Below are 19,567 nucleotides of genomic sequence, written 5' to 3'. Positions count from 1 at the left end.
TCGAAGGATTGCGTTTAAGGAAGGCTTAGTAATTTTGGAGGGTGGAGTTTCGAACAAGGAAGGGGATTCATGCTTTTGGAGTGCGTGCAATTCTCCAAGAGGGTGTAGGGTGCACTTCTAGACAATGAAGGATATCCCATCACGGCTTCGAATTGCGCTCATGTGATCTTGGTCTTAATGGGCTCACTATGAAACCAATTTTTTTCTAAGTCTGGATGATTGGTCAAGGGGTGAGCAAGATGAGTTCTAGACACAAAACCATATGTGATACATAATGACTCATCAAGAACAATTAGAGACTCTTGATCAACAATGAATATACATCAAAATTCCGCTTTATGCACATTCCCCAAGTAAAAATAGTGAAGTGTGTGACTACGACCCAAAAGTGTTGTTATACAACAACAAAGGTGTTATGATCATGAAATTCATATAAGGATATTCTAATCCATGCGAAGACACTTGAAACATTCAAGAACACTAGAGAAATATCAAACAACACAAAGCGACACTTGATGATCAAGGCGACATTTGATATGACAATAAGGTAGGCTCCAAATGTGATTATAATGAAATTTTGGAGGGTGTTGTAGCAACGACAACAAAACCCCAACAAGAATAATTATCCACCCACCTGACGAAAGATGTTGTGGTTACAACAAAAATAGGATGACAGGTGTGTAGTGACAAATCATCTAACCAAAGTCCAAGTCGATAACTCGTTGAAAAAACCAAAAGGGAGGGATAGGCAAGAGAAATATAATTGCTAGGGTAAATGTCCACGAAGGTTACAATTTTAAAAACCTTAGAAGAGAAGAAGAGAAGAAAATGAACCCAATAGGATACCTTCAGAAAGAAAAAAAGAAATTACCTGGGTACCACACCCCACATACAAGAACCAAGTAGTTGAAAGAAACCCTTATTGGGTCAAATCCTTGAAGCGACGCAGTAGAGAGAACTTTCATTAACTTAAAAGTTGGCATTGTACCTATATGATAAAGGAATAACACAAAAAACATGGACCCTTGCTTAATGGTCCAACACTACGACAACACAACCAAATTTATATAGACAAGAAATAAGGAATGAGAGTATCCCGATATTGAAAAAGATCATAAGGGTAGTCCCCATCGGGGATGAGATATACCTGATGCAAAGGCCAATAAGAAGCCGATAGCAAGAAAATTTGTATTCCACCCCAAGTATAACTAAAAGTCCACCACCCTTCTATAGTATCCATGCAATTACAGTACAGGAATGACCATTGTATAACAAAATTTAAAAGACCCATCTCTCTGTATGTGAGGTTGAAACAAAGACAAGTGTGAGGAGATGCACCTCAATTGAAACCCACATTCCCTACGTATTACAAGAAACCATAAATGAGCTCATTGTAAAATATGTCACAATCCATCCTTTTAATAACCAATCCCTCCACTAGTATCCAATACTTCCCTGTAAATAACTGAATTTCATGATGTTCCAGTACTGTTATCCCAAGCGAGCATTTATCATGAGCGAACTGGGTTAGGTTAACCCTCCCCTTTGAGCTAAGTAAATTCCATGTGATGCATGTGGATTGACAAGTGTGAGAAGTGGCACACCCCATGATAAGTGACAACTCGTCCTCCATTCGCTTCAACTGTATGGTAATGATGTGGAAATCACTCTTCTCAAAAGCCTTAAATGACACCCCCATTAAGGATTTTATCCTCAGGAATGATTTTATCTTCATCAATCAACCTACATAGATTTTGCAAATTCTTTCTGCTGGAAATACTCAACCAATCCTTGTCCACAACTTAGTCTAGTTCATGGCAGCCCAAGTTTTCCAACTCATCTGCCACCTAGTTTGGATTTTGACATGCATGATGAACCACCATATAAATAAACTTAGGCAGTAAGTGTTGAATATTAGAAACCACCTCTAGAAGGTGCCAATTGTGCACCACTTTATGAAGAGGTTGACCATCTAACATAATTTTTCACGCAATGAACCACAACCTGTGAGTCACCATGAACTTGAAGGAGCTTATAACCTTATCTAACTGCAATTTGAATGCCTATTTCAAGGTCTAGGAGCTTTGCTAAATTGTTTGAAGCCACCTCGTGGGACCATGTATATGTTCGTAAAGGTAGGCAGTTGGCATCACGGAAGATCCCTCCACCTCCAGCCAAGGCAGGATTACCTTTGGAGGAACCATCAAAACTTAATTTGAGAAAAGAGGAAGGTGGCAGGGTGAACACATTCTCTTTAGAGAGGCTTGAAGAATGAGGTTTGGTTCAAGAACTTGATCACATTAAAGGATTTAAATCAATATTTTGTAGAATGGAGTGCTCATAATATGTTGTTATCCAAGCATCATTGGTCTATGGTAGAGTAAGAATAGTTTCCCAAATATTCGAGCGGATCACGTCTTTTAACACTGGGACAAGTTTACATTGCATACTTAAATTTATGAGTTTGTGCTCCTTCTAGAGGTTCCAGAGGAAGAAACCTAAGGCAAGCTCCCATGCTCGAGAGAGGATTAGGTTTTTGAATATACAACAGAACCAACTATCTAAGAGAACTTTCATGTCCTCTAAAAAAAAGTCAATGTAAACCAAAGATCTCAAAAAAATATCCCAAGTGTCACTTGCAAAAGAGTAGGGCGGAAAAATATAATTTTTCATTTCTTCATTACATTATCTTCATCCTATTTATTAAATATTATATCAATCCCATTTAATAAATGAAATTAAAAAAATACATTAATAATTGATTTGTTGCATTACATCATGTTTAATATTTACAAACATATATATCCCAATATAATAATATAAATAGTTTTATTTGGTTAAAAAACTTACAAATATATTTTAAGTGAGTAGATCCATTATTTACATTCTCTATTAGTACACCATGTATAATATAAGATTTAGTTTTATATAAAAATTAAAATAAAACATTACATTATAAATTAAATGAATGGAAATAAACAAAATTTTATTTATTTAGATAAATGTGGAGTTGTTTAGTTAAACAAATATTAAAATCTATTTTTTCTTAAAATAAATAATATTTCAATTTTTTTAAAAGACACAATTTTTATTGTTAATTTAGTTAATTTATTTTTTTGCTAAGTTGTGTGAGTCTTGAGATGATCACATACTTAACTTTTGGCTTAAGAAATTGTCACCCAGAGACATCTAAGCTGTCAAAATCACCTAAGTATCGCCATGGTATCATACCCATTTTGGACTATACCAACACTTGACATGACTAGATTTTTGTGCATGAAGTTTCAAACTAATGACCTTCACATCACATAGTACCCTAACAGTACACCCAATCAATGTTTATTCTACACCACGTAAACTTTAATATAAATTTAACACTATACATAGACATACCTACTCTACTATTAAATTTGAACCTATAATCTCTTAAAATAAGCACATGCTTTTTACTTTTTAAGCTTACTCAAATTATATATTATTAATTTAATTAATATTATAATCATAATCATATATTAATTTAATTATTATTTCTTTATAATTATCATTTTTATAATATTTAAATATTTATAATTACTATACATCTATTTTAACCTACTTAACCACGTCTATCATTTGAAAAAAATAAAAAATAGCACATGTATATATAAAAATAATGAATTTTACAACCAAAAGAATCATACATCAATAAATAAGCATACTCACATTTAATTAATTTAATAGGATAAAGAGAAAAAGGTCATTTAAATATAAACACAATAATTAAATTAAAATAAATGATGAGAATATCATGTAAATACCATTTTTTTTTATGCAACATGTCATGAAAAAGGGCAGGAGAGTAGAATACGATTTTGCGGCGTTTTAAAGATTACATATCTTCATCCCATTTATTAAATATTATATCAGTGCCATTTAATTTAAAAAACAAAAACAATACATTAATAATTTATTTATTGCATGATGTTAAATATTTACAAACATATATATCACAATATAAATAGTTTTATTTGGTTAAAAAAATCAATTATTTACACTTTTTATATTATTCCATCATGTTTAATATATATTTTATATATATAGATATATATATTTTGAAATAAATAAATATTTTTTTATTTTTTTTAAATAAATGTGAAGTTGAATAGATTAAAAAAAATATTAAAATCTATTTTTTTTAAGACTAATAATATTTCAAAAAATTTTAAAAACACAATTTTTATGGTTGATTTAATTATTTTTTTATTTGCTAAGTTGTGTTAGTCGTGATATGATTACACATTCAACCATTGGTTTAAAAAATAGATGGACCTTGAAGCATCTAAGCTATTAAAATCACCTAGGGATCGCACTGATGCTATGCTATACTAACCTTTAACATGGCTAGATTTTTGCACACAATGTTTTGAACTAGAGGCCTTCACATCACTGAGCAACATAAAAGTACATGATGTTCAAATAGATTTAACACTAGACATACACATACATGTACTTTACTCCCTTTAGATTTGAACCTATAATCTTTTAAAAATAAACAAATACTCTTAACTATTAGATCTACTCAAATTATATATTATTAATTTAATCACTATTATAATCACAAACATATATTAATTTAATTACCACTTATTTATAATTATCCATTTATAATATTTAAATAGTACTAATTACTATTCATCTATTTTAACATATACTTTACAAGAAATTAATCATTTAAAAAAATAAAAAATAACATATATATATAATTAATTAATTAATTTTACAAGAACAAAAATCTTACATCAATAAATAGAAAATTGAGCATAAAAATATTTAATTAATTTCATGTCATAAAAGGAAAAAGTTCATTTAAATATAAACACAATAATGAAATTAAAATAAATCACGAGAATATCATGTAATACCTTTTATAAGTAATATATTACACATCATTAAAAAATACCATTTTTTATACAACATATTACAAAAAAAAATATTTTCGTATATAAGGAAATGAAATGGATTTGAAATTAAATTTAGAAAGCTTTGGATTCACATTAAATTTATGTATTGTTAAGGCATTCCTTGTGATAAGTCACTTCCATTTACAAAAAAAAGAAGAAGAAATATAGATTTGAAATCAAAACAAAATTAATCAAAAATTGATTAAACTATTACAAATTTCCTTTGACATTTTAAACTTTCATTTTCCTCGATGCGATAAAACATAATAACTACACATGATTTGAATAAACTAAAAAATTGCCAACCTTAAAATACAATAACAATATATAAGTTAAAAGGATGTCAATCTTCCCCTGATTGGGGTGCAAGCTGTCAAACTTTTCCATTAAGACAGTCTTTATGATTGGCACGTGGAAGAATAATGCCACCGCCCCCCACACACTCGAGGCGATCAGTGCGGGGGCCTTTGGCATGTTTAAGATAATCGTCATGGAGAAAGGTGCTAGAGACATTTTGGCAAGTTTTTGGATCGCTGAAAAGGGTAAGGGGGTAGAAGATGTAGAGGTTCCGGAGGCGAGAGTGGAGCAACGACTTCAAAAGTGGCGAAGGTTCCATCGGCTCCAAACGCTGGCTCCCGGGTATGTAAACTAGTTCTTTATTCCCTCCATCATGCTCCCCTATGTCTAGTTTGATAATTGGGATATGTATGGGGGAAATTGGCTAGTGCATGGGAGTAAGTTGGGTTGGGGGAAGTGCATAGCATCGAGAATCTAGTGGCGGAACCCCAACGCCATTGGAACCTCCTTAGTGTCAATCCGCTATGGGATTTTCCTCTCTCGCATGGGGCTAATCTGTCTTGGGGGCAAGGGTGTTAGTTCGGGGGTATGCTTATGTGTAGCCTGTCTTGTAAACAAAGGGGTCGGGGGCTGGGATGGTGTTAATGTATGTGATATTGTCAATGTCTGTTACACTATCTTCACTGTGGTTGATTCAAAGGTTTTGACGAGTTGGCTTTTGAGGGTGTGCCCCAACACCTGAGTCGAAAGAGTTGTGGGGATGCTGTCGAGGGGCAGGGTCATTTGGCGTCTGGGAATGGGCACGAATATGGTATTGGACATACCTGCCTCAAATGGTTGAGTGGAAATTTGGGTGGAAAGCAGGGTTATGGCTGGCTGTTTCTTGGGGCTAGGTGCTTAGAGCTTATGTTTCAGTGTCGTAAGGGCATTATTGAGGTGGTGCTATGTCACCTGGGTTGGGGGAATGGTCATATGAATGTCGGAAGTGGAGGTGAGGGGCTTGAAATTAGCAGTCTTGGTCACCCTGCTACATGGTCTGTGGTTGGCTGGCAATTGAGGCCTCACACCCAAGGCCTAGGTTGAAGCGTCTACAAGGCAATGGTTACGACAAGGTGTGAACTGGAGCAAAGGGATTTGTACCAGGGTGCGGGGAATGGACATGCTGGGTATGATCTTTAAATTCAGTTGTTATGCAATTGAAACTGGGGGGCTATGTTATCGGGAAATCTAGTGTCTATGCAGAGCTGCTAGTCCCACTAAGATGGGTAGCTATCTTAGAAACAAACAGATTAAAGTCACTTGTTTTTCCTTTACGAGAGAGAGATGGGAAAGAAGCAGAGAGTACCAACCTCAGTCTTCCGCTTGGCTCCTTGCTTGTTTCCTTTCCCCTTTGACAGAATCTCGCCACTGCTTCCTTACTTGTCCAGCTTCAAAGAGCACCTGTAGATTCACAACAACATAATACCATCAAAGCATAGAGATCTTTCACTGTAAACAATATAGGATCAGATATATATTGGCCATACAAATGCATATAACAAACATAATATTCAGAGATACACAAGAATATGGAGGAAAACTCAAATAGCTTTATTAGTAAAAGTCATAGAAGAGAGGATTACAACCACTTGGTCTGACCCAGTGCCATCCTCCCAACTTGAAAGCCCTCTTCACCTCACACAAAGCAAGATCACCCAACAATGTCTTCAGAGAGAAACTAGCAGCACCTCTTTGCAAATTACCAAATTCCAACCCCTTGCCTTTGGATCTCTAAGATGAGGGATCCATATATAGATATTTGCGGAGGTGTGAGTCAAGTCTGGGTTTTTGATTAGTGTCATTCCACTGATAGTTTTTGGTTCCACTTGGAGATTTCATTGATCTCTTACTCATCCCTGGGCGAATTCTGAGAGGCAAGTGTCAAAGAGAAGTTTCTAAAAGATTCCTTGATCATCCACTTAGCAAACTGTCTCTGCCACTTGTCTATTCTCGCTCATCGCACGCTATAGAATGACTTTTCAGTATGCATCACACCTCCCATGTGTAGTAGGTGAGATGCATCACACCCTGACCATGGAGCAAGTGAGATGATCCAGTTTTGACCAGTTCTGAGCAGTTTTCAAGGAGAACTTCTCAGAAATGATGTAATCAGCTGACCTTGCTCCTTTAGGGTATGAAACAACACTTTTAGGGACTTAGAAGCCCTTGGTTTATGGACATGTATGATTGGGGTTGCAGTGCCCAAATATGTCTATAATTGTTGCCCCCTAAAGTATGAGGTCGTAAATCCTTTTTGATGTCAGGTGAAATGCTTTATAATGAGGATTCGAGTTTTTTCGCACTAGAAGGTGACCTGTAATAAGATACAATACAATACATTATCTTCATAATATTTTCATGATCTAGCTGAGGTCGGCATTCCCATGCTCAGCTTGATAAATTCATTTTCATGTGCATAGGATAGACAACTGTCTGTGTGCAGACTGGTGATTCTGGTAAAGCCATCATCCCTTAATTTGGATGATTATCTGTGCAACAATGATGTACATTTGATGTCTTTATTTTCCTAATTATATCATAGCCTAGATGGATGAAACTAGATCCGGGGTCTTCAAAACTCATTCAATCTTCGCCCAAAATTACAACTCGATCCATGTGAAAAGATGTTTTGATGTCGAACATGGAAGGACATCGCCTGATTACCAGCCAATGATGTAAGATGTTAACAGATGTGAGAGGAATCATTTATGATGATGATGACCCTCAAGGTACTGCAGTGCAATTCACGTGGTGTGAATACATGAGTTGATGTCGAACACCACGAAAAATCTTTCGATCGAAGGCCATTAGTGTAAACCTGTTGCTGGAAGTGAGAAACTTGCCATTGAGGCATGCAAGCTTCAAAGTACTGGAAGGGTTGTCCCTAGGTCAGTTTCTTGGATAATGAGCTGATGTCGACAGGAAGTGACCTGTCATAGGAGGGCACTAATGGATCCCACATCTATGACACGAACGGAGAAAATGATCTTGTAGATGTGAAAATGATCTGATGATACAAGGTTTAGGATGGCGGTCATGAAAGAATGAAGCGTGAAGGTATTGTAGCGGATGAGACACAAGCTGGGTAGGTGAATTCTCTTAGCGACTTCTCTTGAACATATCGGCGACACTGAAATGGATTGGTAGAGTTAACCTCAAAAGTGGATGGTACGGTGGACCAATGGTGATATGACCGGTGAACGGAATAACCCAACCCGACTCAATCATGGTGATGGAGTGAAAGTGTCATGTTCAAGAGTGACCTGCTACCAATAAAGTTTCTTCAAGTTTTCTTCCCAATTTTCCCTAGTCATTTCTGACCAGTACCTCTTTATTTTTGTCAAGCTTGAGGATGATAACATATGCTTGTTCTATAATTTTCCCTTCGGGCAAACCCGTCGCTATGTTTTAACGAGCCTAGAAACAGTGAAACTCACTCTTGTTTGAATGGACAAGTTTGTCGCTATTGTTTTAACGAGTTTAATGACAAGGATAACTCAGTCCTTTTCAATTTTAGAGAGTCTGAAAAGAGATGGAAAGAAGACTCCAATATTCCTTTTTTGTAACATAATCCCTTAAGTCCGAAAAAGTATAAAAAATGCGAAAGGGATGACTTTTCGATAGTTTTAACGAGCCGAACAAGACAAACGCTCGATCTTTTTGTGTAATAATCCCTCAGGTCCAAAAATATTAAAATCTAGAGAAGGGATAGCACTTCCAATCACTTTAACAAGCTGGAGAGGCCAATCGCTTGGCAATATTTTCATATTTTACATGTCAGATGAAAAGAGCTTAAAGGAGACTCGGTTTTTGAGGAACGAGTGATGTTTTTAGATAGCAACTGGTTCCAGGTAAGGTTTGGAACTTTCTAATCACGACAATGTGAAAAGGTGGCTAATAGGATCACTTGTCACAGTTGTTCCTCAAAAGGGGTAAACAATCAAATGGAGGCGAATGATCGGCAACAACAGAGTGGAGGTGATGGTCAAAACACGACCAAGGTTAAACGCTGATGATAATGCATTCACAATGGTTATTTACCGGAGATGGGTTCATTTTTTAATGAGCTTAAACTCTGGTGGAACATATGCTCATTGGTAGGTTTAATTTTTAACGAGCTTGAACTTCGTGTAAAACTACTCGTGGCCTGATTCATTTTTTAATGAGCTTGAACCATGCGACAACATATGCTCAGATTCGGTTTCATGTTTACACAAGCTTGAAATGAGAAACTATGCTTGTTATAAGTTCGCATGCCCCCAACATAATGATGCAAATCGAGGTGCATGCCCCCCAAGCTTCATTGCATTCAACGCGGTGGTTGGAATGAAGGTTTACCTTCGAAATCTTTGAAAGACTCGACTTGGATTTTACAAGGTCGTAATCAAAGAATCGATTTGGAAAGGGAGTTGTTTCATTTTTTAATGAGGTTGAACGAGTAAAATAACTATCCTCATAATCCACTGTATTTATAGTATTTGATAGAAAATCAAAAACTGAAGGATGATTAAGGTTGTTGGAATAATCTTCGTGGTGATCCGGAAGATGGGAACGATGGTGGTAATCTTCCCATGGTGCCTCTCCTATCATCATTGACTGAATGATTCCTTTGTCTGTAGAATGTACATGCGACCAAGGATCTGAAGAGGTGCCATATTCCTTAGACCTATCTATCCAAACACTCGATGAGCGTTGATTTGGGTTTGCCCCCCAGGCCAAGAAAATTGATTGCTACAATATTTCTACAATGGAGATGATCCATGCTGACAAAATGTTCGGGAATCTTCTGAATCTTTTAGATATAGAAGATATCATATTGCAGGTTTCCACCATGGCCACTTCCGCCAGATTACTCGGAGGCGGTAGGGTGAAAGTACCCATTAAAGTAGGGTCTTTCAGGAGGCATACTCCGATATTTTGAAGCGAATGAGGGCTTTCATGGATCATTGGAATGCTTCCAGTAACTTGTGAACTGTTGGGGAGGAAGGTTTGTTGGTCGACGATTGTAATTCCTCCTTGGAAAGGAAATGCAATCTTTCTGAAGTATGTTGACACAACAACAGCCATAGCATAAATCCAGGGCCTTCCCAGTAGGATGTTGTAATCGAGGTTTCCATCGATAACTTCCACATCAATTTCTACTATTTTGACCCCAAGTTCGACTTGCAAGTACTTAAAATCTCGTATGGAGTGTATTGTAAGGACCACATTGAGTCTATGTACATTTTTTTTTTTTTTAAAACAACAATGACAACCAGAAAAGAAACGCATTGAAATTCAAATTTATTTAGCACACACATTCCTGCCACTCATTTCAGGAAACATACCATAACATTTTCATACCTTTAACTAAGATCAATAGTAATGAAATACATATGTACCGTTCACCAGAAGGCGAGACTCTGCTTGCTCTTCTGTTGCTGGTATTCCCTTGTAGCTGGTCACCTCCGCGAGTGAATGATGACGCACTTGATCTGAATGCGAAGACTCACCAGTTAACCTCCCAGCCTACTCCTTGGGTACTCTTCTTCCCAGCGGACCCCCGAGCTGCAATGGGGTTGTACAATGGAGACGAGCACTAGCTAGTAGAGGAGAGCACACCTTGGCTCAAGAGTCCCCTCTCTAAATCCTCTACCTCACCAAACTCACTATAGCTTCGTAATCATTGCTCTCACAACATCTCATCCATCCAACAATAGGGTTCCCAAAAGTCCCTTCTCCCATGGCTTGCCCCTTCTTTTATAGGAGTCCTCATAGGTGACACTTGTCATGTCATGCATAATTAATTATTTTTTTATAATTCAATAGCTTGATTATTCACCCACCCATGTGTCATTCTCACATCAAGGGTCTCCCAAAATTATTTACTTAAATTTTTATTTAAAACTAATATTTTCCTCACCTCAACAAGATTCCTATTTCTTCTCCTAGTTGTCTCTTTATTCCCCCCTTTTATTCCTTAATTTGTGTTCATTACTTGAAGTCAATTAATGAGTCAAGATTTTATCCCCAATCTACTCCCTAATTTAACTCAGGTTATCTCCTAGATGGATATTCTTATGTTGGTTGTTGACACATGGAGCTTCTCTACATTTCTCTAAATTTAATTTATTATTCTCATTTTAATTCACCTTCCCCTTTTCTTAATTAGGTTTAAATTAGTTTAGGATTAATCTTTATCCTTACCATTATGTTTGTCTTTCCCCTTTTTCCTAATTAAACCACATAATCTTCCTAGTATTTTCCAAAATGGGAAGGGTAGAGTTTTTAAGGTACTCTATTTTAATTCTTCCTATGATCCTCCTTATTCCAAGTTTTATTTTTGATTTAATTACATTGGTTTCTAATCATCATTTACCCTTGATGTAAATTTACCTAGTTTTCATTCCTTGCTTATATTTATTTATTATTATTTATTTTTAATGATTCCAAGGATGCCAAGTTTGGTTGTGCCCTTCAAGAACTTCCCTAGAAGTTCCAAGGGTGCCACACCTAATAGTTTATTTGTGATGTCAAGGGTGCCAGTTTGGTTGTGCCCTTCAAGAACTTCCCTAGAAGTTCCAAGGGTGCCACACCTAATAGTTTATTTGTGATGTCAAGGGTGCCAGTTTGGTTGTGGCCTTCAAGAACTTCCCTAGAAGCTCCAAGGGTGCCACACCTAATAGTTTATTTGTGATGCGAAGGGTGCCAAGTTGGTCGTGCCCTTCAAGAAATTCCCCTGAAGTTCCAAGGGTGCCACACCACTTGCCCTTCAAGCATCCAGTGATTACGAGGGGAAAATATAGTGCAACGTCATAGACCACTATCATCTCTTATGTTGCCTGCTATAGTGAGACTAATGGTGTCGGGGATCAAGGAATCTGCCTTGATGCGCGCCCCCAGGTAAAGTCCTCATAAGCGACCCAACTTTGGAACCTGCCCTCATGGCATCGTGATCTTCAAGGTGAAGGTGCTTCAACCCTTCCAGCCCAAGTCACGGCGGGAGTGCTAGTGGGTGAGATCAGGGACTCTGTCCCACCCCTCCCATGTAGTTCCATCCACTTGTACAACTCCATCACACATATGTGAGTCATTCGGTCAAGCAACTAATCTGTGCCTGCAACCATTAATATATCATCTGAATATAGTTAAACATATATGGCAGATTCCAAGATTGACTTAGACTTTCAAAGATAAAGTAATATAAATTTTCATCAAACCAGGTGTCATCGACATGTCATATGCGAGTGCCTTTGATGGTTTCCTGCCATACTCAATAATCATCAGTAACAAGGTTTCTCAATGTTAGTCAATTATCATAATAGCATCATTAACAATTCTTGGTCATTCACATCATTGTCCATTGTAAGTCTGAACTAAAGGAAGTAGGTAACATAGGGGACACATCCCTCATGGCTATCATCAATAATCATCAATGGAAACATACCTATTCATTAAGCTATCAACATCGTAACATTGTAGAAATATACCTATCCATAAAATTTATCCTCATTATGCTTTTAGTAGAGCGCATACATATTCTTTACTACCCTCGTCATAATTTCAAATAGAGACCAACTTAACTATTTAATATTGCAATCATCAGAATGCTGATAGATAAGATACATAACCATTCATGCTACCATAATATCAATGGAAAGCATTCATAACTTCACAACCATGAATATCTCAATCGCTAATAATAGTGTCATGGGTCCAGATCCTCAATCTGAGGTCCTCGAAGAATAGAGTGTCTAAGATAATGTCGTATTAGGGTCAGGAAACTAGAGTGGGCACTACATACACCCCCTCTTAACAATGGACTTCGTCCCGAAGTCCTTAGAACATAAAGGAAAAACGACGACACATATTCTAAGAATCCTTTCTGAAACTCTTGCTAACCTTCTGGTGGGCAGGTTAAAATTTTCCCAAGGTATCTATGACACGAATTCCGTTATAACTGAAGGACTATAACTGGGGAACATTGCAACCCACTTTTTGTATAAAGGTACAAAACATACATTATAGGTATTATTAAAATTAATAGTTAAAGGAAGTTCCATACATAAACTTTTCCAACAAAATCATCATAATCAAAATCACAACTAATTAAAGCAACAATTAATCACACCCACCTTCCTTCAATTTACAAATTGGCTATTTTAGGAGAAATCTCTCTAGTTTTATTCATTAAATCATGCACTTAAGATAGCAATAATTTTGTATTAACTCAAATTCATAGGGGATGCCTATGCCTTTTTCATAGGAGGAACTACCCACCTTAAGCTTGGACTTCAATATTTGTAATGGTCAATAATAATTGTGTTAATTATTGTTTGATATTTCACCTATGACGTAATCCACCTTTAAATCTTCAATTTTGTTATGAACTACAATTTGCACTTTGAAAATAAACATATGCCACTGCTTGCTAGGGGGACCTAACAATGCCTACTACACCTTCTTAGAGACTTGATTTACCTTCATGATCCATGTTCTGAAAGTTCAATGCTGTACAACTACCATTTGCACTTTAAAATAAATGCATACCACTCCTTTCTAGTGGATACCTAATGGTACACACTATCTAGAGATAAAAAGATGTTAACTACATAGAATGTAATCATCACTTGCAATGAATGAGTAGTCCAAACCTTCATCCCTTCAAACCCAGCTACCCTACTTCCTTTCACTAGGGTAAGCGAGTGAGGCTATCTGGGGCCTATCTTCATTTGATCCTACTGAATCTAATGATAAGGAGTGCAATATTGTTGCAATCTTTAAAGGTGTTGTGACTATTAAGGCTCTTAATTTCCTGGTGATGAGGAATGCATATTCTCGCAGTTTGGCCATCCAAGCTAATGGAAGACAAAGCATATAGCAAGTTTCACTAGTGACCAAAGATGGCAGGCAGACATCATTTACCAGTCTTTGCTTGATTCCAAGCAGAACTAAAAACTATATGGATTGAAGTCAAAGATATGCACAGAATGTAAAACAATAGAGAGAAACCCATGTCTAAAATGATCATTGACTGTATCGAATGGCATTGGTAGAAGTATGGTGCTCCAGATAACCATAAACCAATACTATAGCTCTATTTCTGCATTAAGAACTAGCAAAGAATCCAAAAAGTCATAAAGGCAAAGTTTTCTTGTACATTACAAAACATTGAACAAAGAAGTCAATTAAATCAAACAAGGAGAAGCTCAAACTCCTTGTGAGATTACAGGAAGAGAGCAGAGAAAGAACGACTAAGTTTGGCATCTAACATTCAAGGTGATATAATTGAAAATCTGTTGCCTATGGTGGACCATTTTGAAAGAGCCAAAACACAGATTAATATATAAATCATAAATATTACAATGTATAATATTATCATGATTGTAATATGCTCCTATGTTGCTTCTTGTTGTTCTGGTCCATTTTCAATTGTTCTAATTGGAATTAGTCTCAGTTAATCCTTTACCATTGATAAACAATAAGATCTATTTAGACATTGCATGAACATAATCACTCTTTGCTGGATCATTCTTTTTTGTTGGATAAAATAAATATTAAATAAGGTTGAACTCTTGGAATCAAACTTCATCTTCCAGCAAGGGGTTTATTCCATTATAAATTTGATAAATTCTTTATAGAAGTTTCAAGAATAAATATAGTGCTATTACCACTATTATGATTTAAGTTTATATATTAGATTACTTTTTATTGTATCAATTTATAATGAACCAAAATGAGCAAGCTAAACGTCAAGAGAAAAATCACAATAAGTCAAGAAAGTTGAATACTTAATAGAAACTAAAATAATTAGAATTACATTGTAAATTTTTATTGGAAATTTTATTTCAATTAAAATAATACCTTCAATATATCTCACTTAAATTCTCCATGGCAAAACAACCTGCTCGAAAACATTAAAATATCAAATAATTTACAGACCAAAATACTCGACCAACCGCACAGAATCCATAAAATTGTAAATGCAATTGAAATGGAAAATCGTTGCAAAGAAAATTGAAATACAAATATCGAAGAAAGATATTTTAAATATCTAGATTTACCCAATTTTAATGAATGGAAAATGTCGAATGTATATGATTACATGTTCCATGTTTTAATGAATGGAAAAGGCTTCTGAATACTCTTCAACAAATTTATTTTTCTTTGCCAATAAAGCAGAGAAACAATATATGTAAGAATTAATTGTGACAACTGAGAGTTCTACGTCACCATATAACTGGTAAACCCAGAATACAAAGAGATACATGTTCAAGAATTCCTTAAAAAGAAAGCCAGTAAGATGGCTAATGTCAGGAAATTGGAAAATTGAATTGAAACTATAGAAACTGTTTAAGATATGCCTTGAACTTTTTTATCAAATATTTTTATAATGCTTATTATTACTTTTATGAACCCCTGTCATATGCGAGTGCCTCTGATGGTTTCCACTACAACACAGAGGCAAAGGAGGGTTGTCTACTATTGAGGTGCACTCCAGAGAGCCTAGATATGTAGGCCTAGTAACTCAATAAAGACCTCTGGTTCCAACTCCCTCCCTGCCTGTAGTCCATGATTAAATTGGACTGCTTCATTGGGTTGCCTATCAAATGCACATGGGAATTAAAATTTGATAATTCTCGTGCCATTTTTCTTTTGCTGATCTGAGGACATTCGTCTGCCTTTTACCAGCAAAGGCCAATCTCATGTGAATTGGCCTATAAACAGCTATCCTTCATACTCTCTTGAAAATGACTTTCTTGCAAGTTGGTTAGGGTTAAAGCTTCATGCAAAGATAGTGTTCTTTTGGTTTCCTTCTTTCTCAAAGTTCATTAAAAGCATATATAAGAGTACCGGCCCACATGAATACCGTTTGTACAACCTGAACTGAGAAAATATCTAGGCTGAGAATATAAATGAGGGTGCAATACAATTAGCATTTCCTCTACATACGAATCTGTTTTGGAAGACGCCCACTCTGGCTCTGGGCTCTTAGAAGTTCTTTTGCAAACTCTTGACTTCCGGTTAGAAAAAGTCCATTAATAACACGGTTATACACAAAACGCTGAGGAATAAAACCCTTTTGTACCATTTCCTGCAGCAGCTTTCCAGCTTCCAGTAGACCATCTGACTTTCGTGTAGCACACAGAGCACTCAAGAGAATGTTGTAAGTGTCTAGATTGGGAAGACAGGGTCCAGCTCCCATGTCCTTCAAGGTGCTGAGAGCTCTTTCAATTTGACCTAGATCACAAAAATATCCAATAATAATGTTGAAGGTCCGAACATCGGGGTGACAACCATTCTCTTCCATCTCATTCTTGAACTCCAAAGCTCTCTCCATTTGTTTAGAATGGCAAAGCCCTCTGATCAGTATATTGTAAGTAGTCAAATTGGGAAAATATCCCCTCCTAAGCATCTCATCAAAGACTTCAAATGCATCTGTCACAGACTTTTTCCTGCAAAGCACCTGAATCATCGCATTATAAGTTGCGACATTAGGAAGGCAGTCATTCTCAATCATATTATCGAAGATCTTTTTCGCTTTCTCGACCTTGCCAGCCATCCCAATTCCATATATTATTGTCGTATAGGTCACAACATTCGGTGAAAATCCTCTGCGCTTAATCTCCTTATAAAACAACCATGCCTCCTTCACCTGACCAGTAATGAAAAAACCATGGAGGAGGGTATTGTAGGTCACAGGTGTGGGTTCAAATCCCTTGTCAACCATTTCCTTCAAAACCCTTTGCGCCATGGGAATGTTCTTCACCATACACCAGCCGTTGGCAAGGGTATTATAGGTAATGCTATCTGGACGAAACCTATACTTTAAATCCCTAAAAATCCTATCAGCCCTTAAAACCCTTTTTGCTTTACATAAGGAATCCAGAAAAGCATTGAATGCAGGTAAATCAGGTGGGCAACCATATTCAGGCATTGAAAAAAAAACACCCTCGTTGCCTTATCCTCTCTCCCTGCTGCAATATACCTTTCTATTATAATAGCAAATGTTTTGGGTGTTACGGGGCAACCCTCCCTCTGCATATTGGACATCAAATGCCACAGAGTTCGGTAGTCTTTCATTCTACCTAGAATATCAATCATGTAATTATAAGCATCTGGACTATGCTTGAAACTCTTTTGCTTCCCCACCCAATTGAAGAATTGTAAAGCTTGGGTTCCATCATTCCATATGTTTTTAAGAACTTTTTCTACTAATGGGGGCGACCAACGGATTCCAGACTGTTCCAGTCCTGAAAACAGGGACTTGCCCTTGTTTTCTAATACAATTGCAGTGGCTTTCTCCAGGTCTGATTCTGAATAGCTGGGGTTTTGGGTGTGAGTAGAAAATGAGGCAAAATGAAAAACAGAGAGCCGATTGTGATTCCTTACCTGCAAGGGGAGTACCCATCTCCCCATACTTAAGGTCTGCTGTAAACTCTATGTTCTGAAATATCTGAACTGCATTGTTCCTTCTTCGGAGACGTCTTTGAGATGTACGACTTTCATGTATCAGGAGACTCCTCCACTCATCGGTTGTTTGTTTTTGCCTTTTTCAAAGTGAGACTGAGATGGAGAACGCCAAACTCCTTCGAAGAAATATGTAAAGAACAAATGCGGGTTGTGCGGAAAATCCAAATTGGGTTTTTTGTGGTCGACTGCGAACAATCTACCAATATAGCACAGCCGAACCAACATCTTCATGAATCGTGGTACTCATGTGAACAAAATCCTAAACTAAGTGTGATGCCACGAAAACTCAAATAGCTGAAGAAACGTAGATTGCACAACTGCACAATTCGTAGGTCCATTAAAATGTATGCGCTCAGGTGGAGTAAAAATAAAAAATAAAATATTCATTAGTTGAAACCAAAAAAAAATAGCTTCGAAGACTGGAGCAAGTGATGTCAACTGGGAGGAAGAGCCAATTGCCACAAGAATACAGAGGGTTACTTCAGTCATTTTACAAAGCAACACCCGGTACAAACATTCTTAGAAACGAAAAATGTACAGGCATTAAATAGAATTAAATAGAAGCCATGTCGTCTTACACAACAGTTCACTTGATCAAGTTGGCTAATTATAGAGACAAAACCACTATATATATCCAGTGAGGGTCTGCGCAAAACAGAGACAGGAAAATCGGATTCCTTTGTGATTTTCATGGGTACAGTATAGAGGAGAAACTCAGACATTCTGAATTAATTCGATGGGTGCAGGAGTCTGTAATTCGTATTACAGGAGGACACTATTTTGAGGTCTCTGAAATTTCGTGGATATTTGCAGTGGCACAAGTTGCAGTCTCAGCGTAATCATTCATGATGGAGGATCACAATGATCCTACTACAGTCTTGACACCTGTTATATTACACTCTCGGCATAACTATAATCACAGTGTCTCTGTCTCGGCATACTTACAAGATGAAGTCATGGTCTCGGTATCTTCAACAATGAAGGGATACACACTGAGAATACTCTATAAGAATAGTCACAGTCAAGGCGTAAGTATGATGATAAGGATCTTAGCAAACACACCTTGTCTCACGTTCTGGACGCAGTTATAATCATGACACAATGAGTTCATGACCGTAACGTAGATATAATTGCAAAGGCATAATCATAATAGAGTATCTCGGTGCAGTTTCAGAGATAGACTTCGTAGCAAGAGTGCTGATCTTCGTAATTACACAGTGATAATCTCAGGAAATATGCAGTGATGGTCTCAGTAAATGTACAAGCATTCTTAAAAATGGTGATAAATAAGCACCCAGTAATAATTTGCTGGAATGTTCACCATTGGATTAAAATGTAAACATTGATATCCCAATATTGATATCGCTATGCGGTGTGTAAATTGTAATTTACTGTGGCGAGTGTTCAAGGGTGTTTGAAGACCTAAGAGTAAATTGTAATTTACCGTGAGAAAGTGATTGATGAGATAACCAAGAAAACACACACGCCCGATAAATACATTTTCTCACGTGTAAGCTAGCCGAATGATAAACGCCGTTGGTTTGCAGGGTGGGAGCGTAAGTAAGTATGGTGGAAGGGCCTGAGGGAAAGAATTGACAGAGAAAAGCTTTTTCGACTATAAAGCCATCCGCTCCGCGCCGTTTATAAAATCCTTCGCCTCACCTCGCCTGCTCACCAATTTAATTCAATTCTCTCTAACGGAAATGAAAGAGCCGAAGTCTGGGAGTTAAATTTTAATTTTAGGCCAGCTGAGTAAGGATGCACTGGTGCAAGAATCAATGCATTCAGTGAGGCTGCAAGAATCAATGCACTCAGGGAGGCTGCAAGAATCAATGCAC

At 36.7% G+C, this 19,567-nt stretch overlaps 1 pseudogene; it reads right to left on the bottom strand.

Moving 5' to 3' along the window:
- Nucleotides 1-16,200: 16,200 nt before the first annotated feature.
- LOC149222981 (uncharacterized) lies at nucleotides 16,201-17,742 on the bottom strand (annotated as a pseudogene).
- Between the last annotated feature and the right edge of the window lie 1,825 nt (nucleotides 17,743-19,567).

Source organism: Pinus tabuliformis, chromosome Q, assembly GCF_031772625.1.
Source record: "Pinus tabuliformis cultivar Carrire ecotype Pingquan chromosome Q, CPIR1, whole genome shotgun sequence".
Taxonomy (NCBI): Eukaryota; Viridiplantae; Streptophyta; class Pinopsida; order Pinales; family Pinaceae; genus Pinus; species Pinus tabuliformis.
The sequence above is the reverse complement of the archived record's forward strand: the minus strand, read 5'-3'. Positions and strand labels throughout refer to the sequence as shown.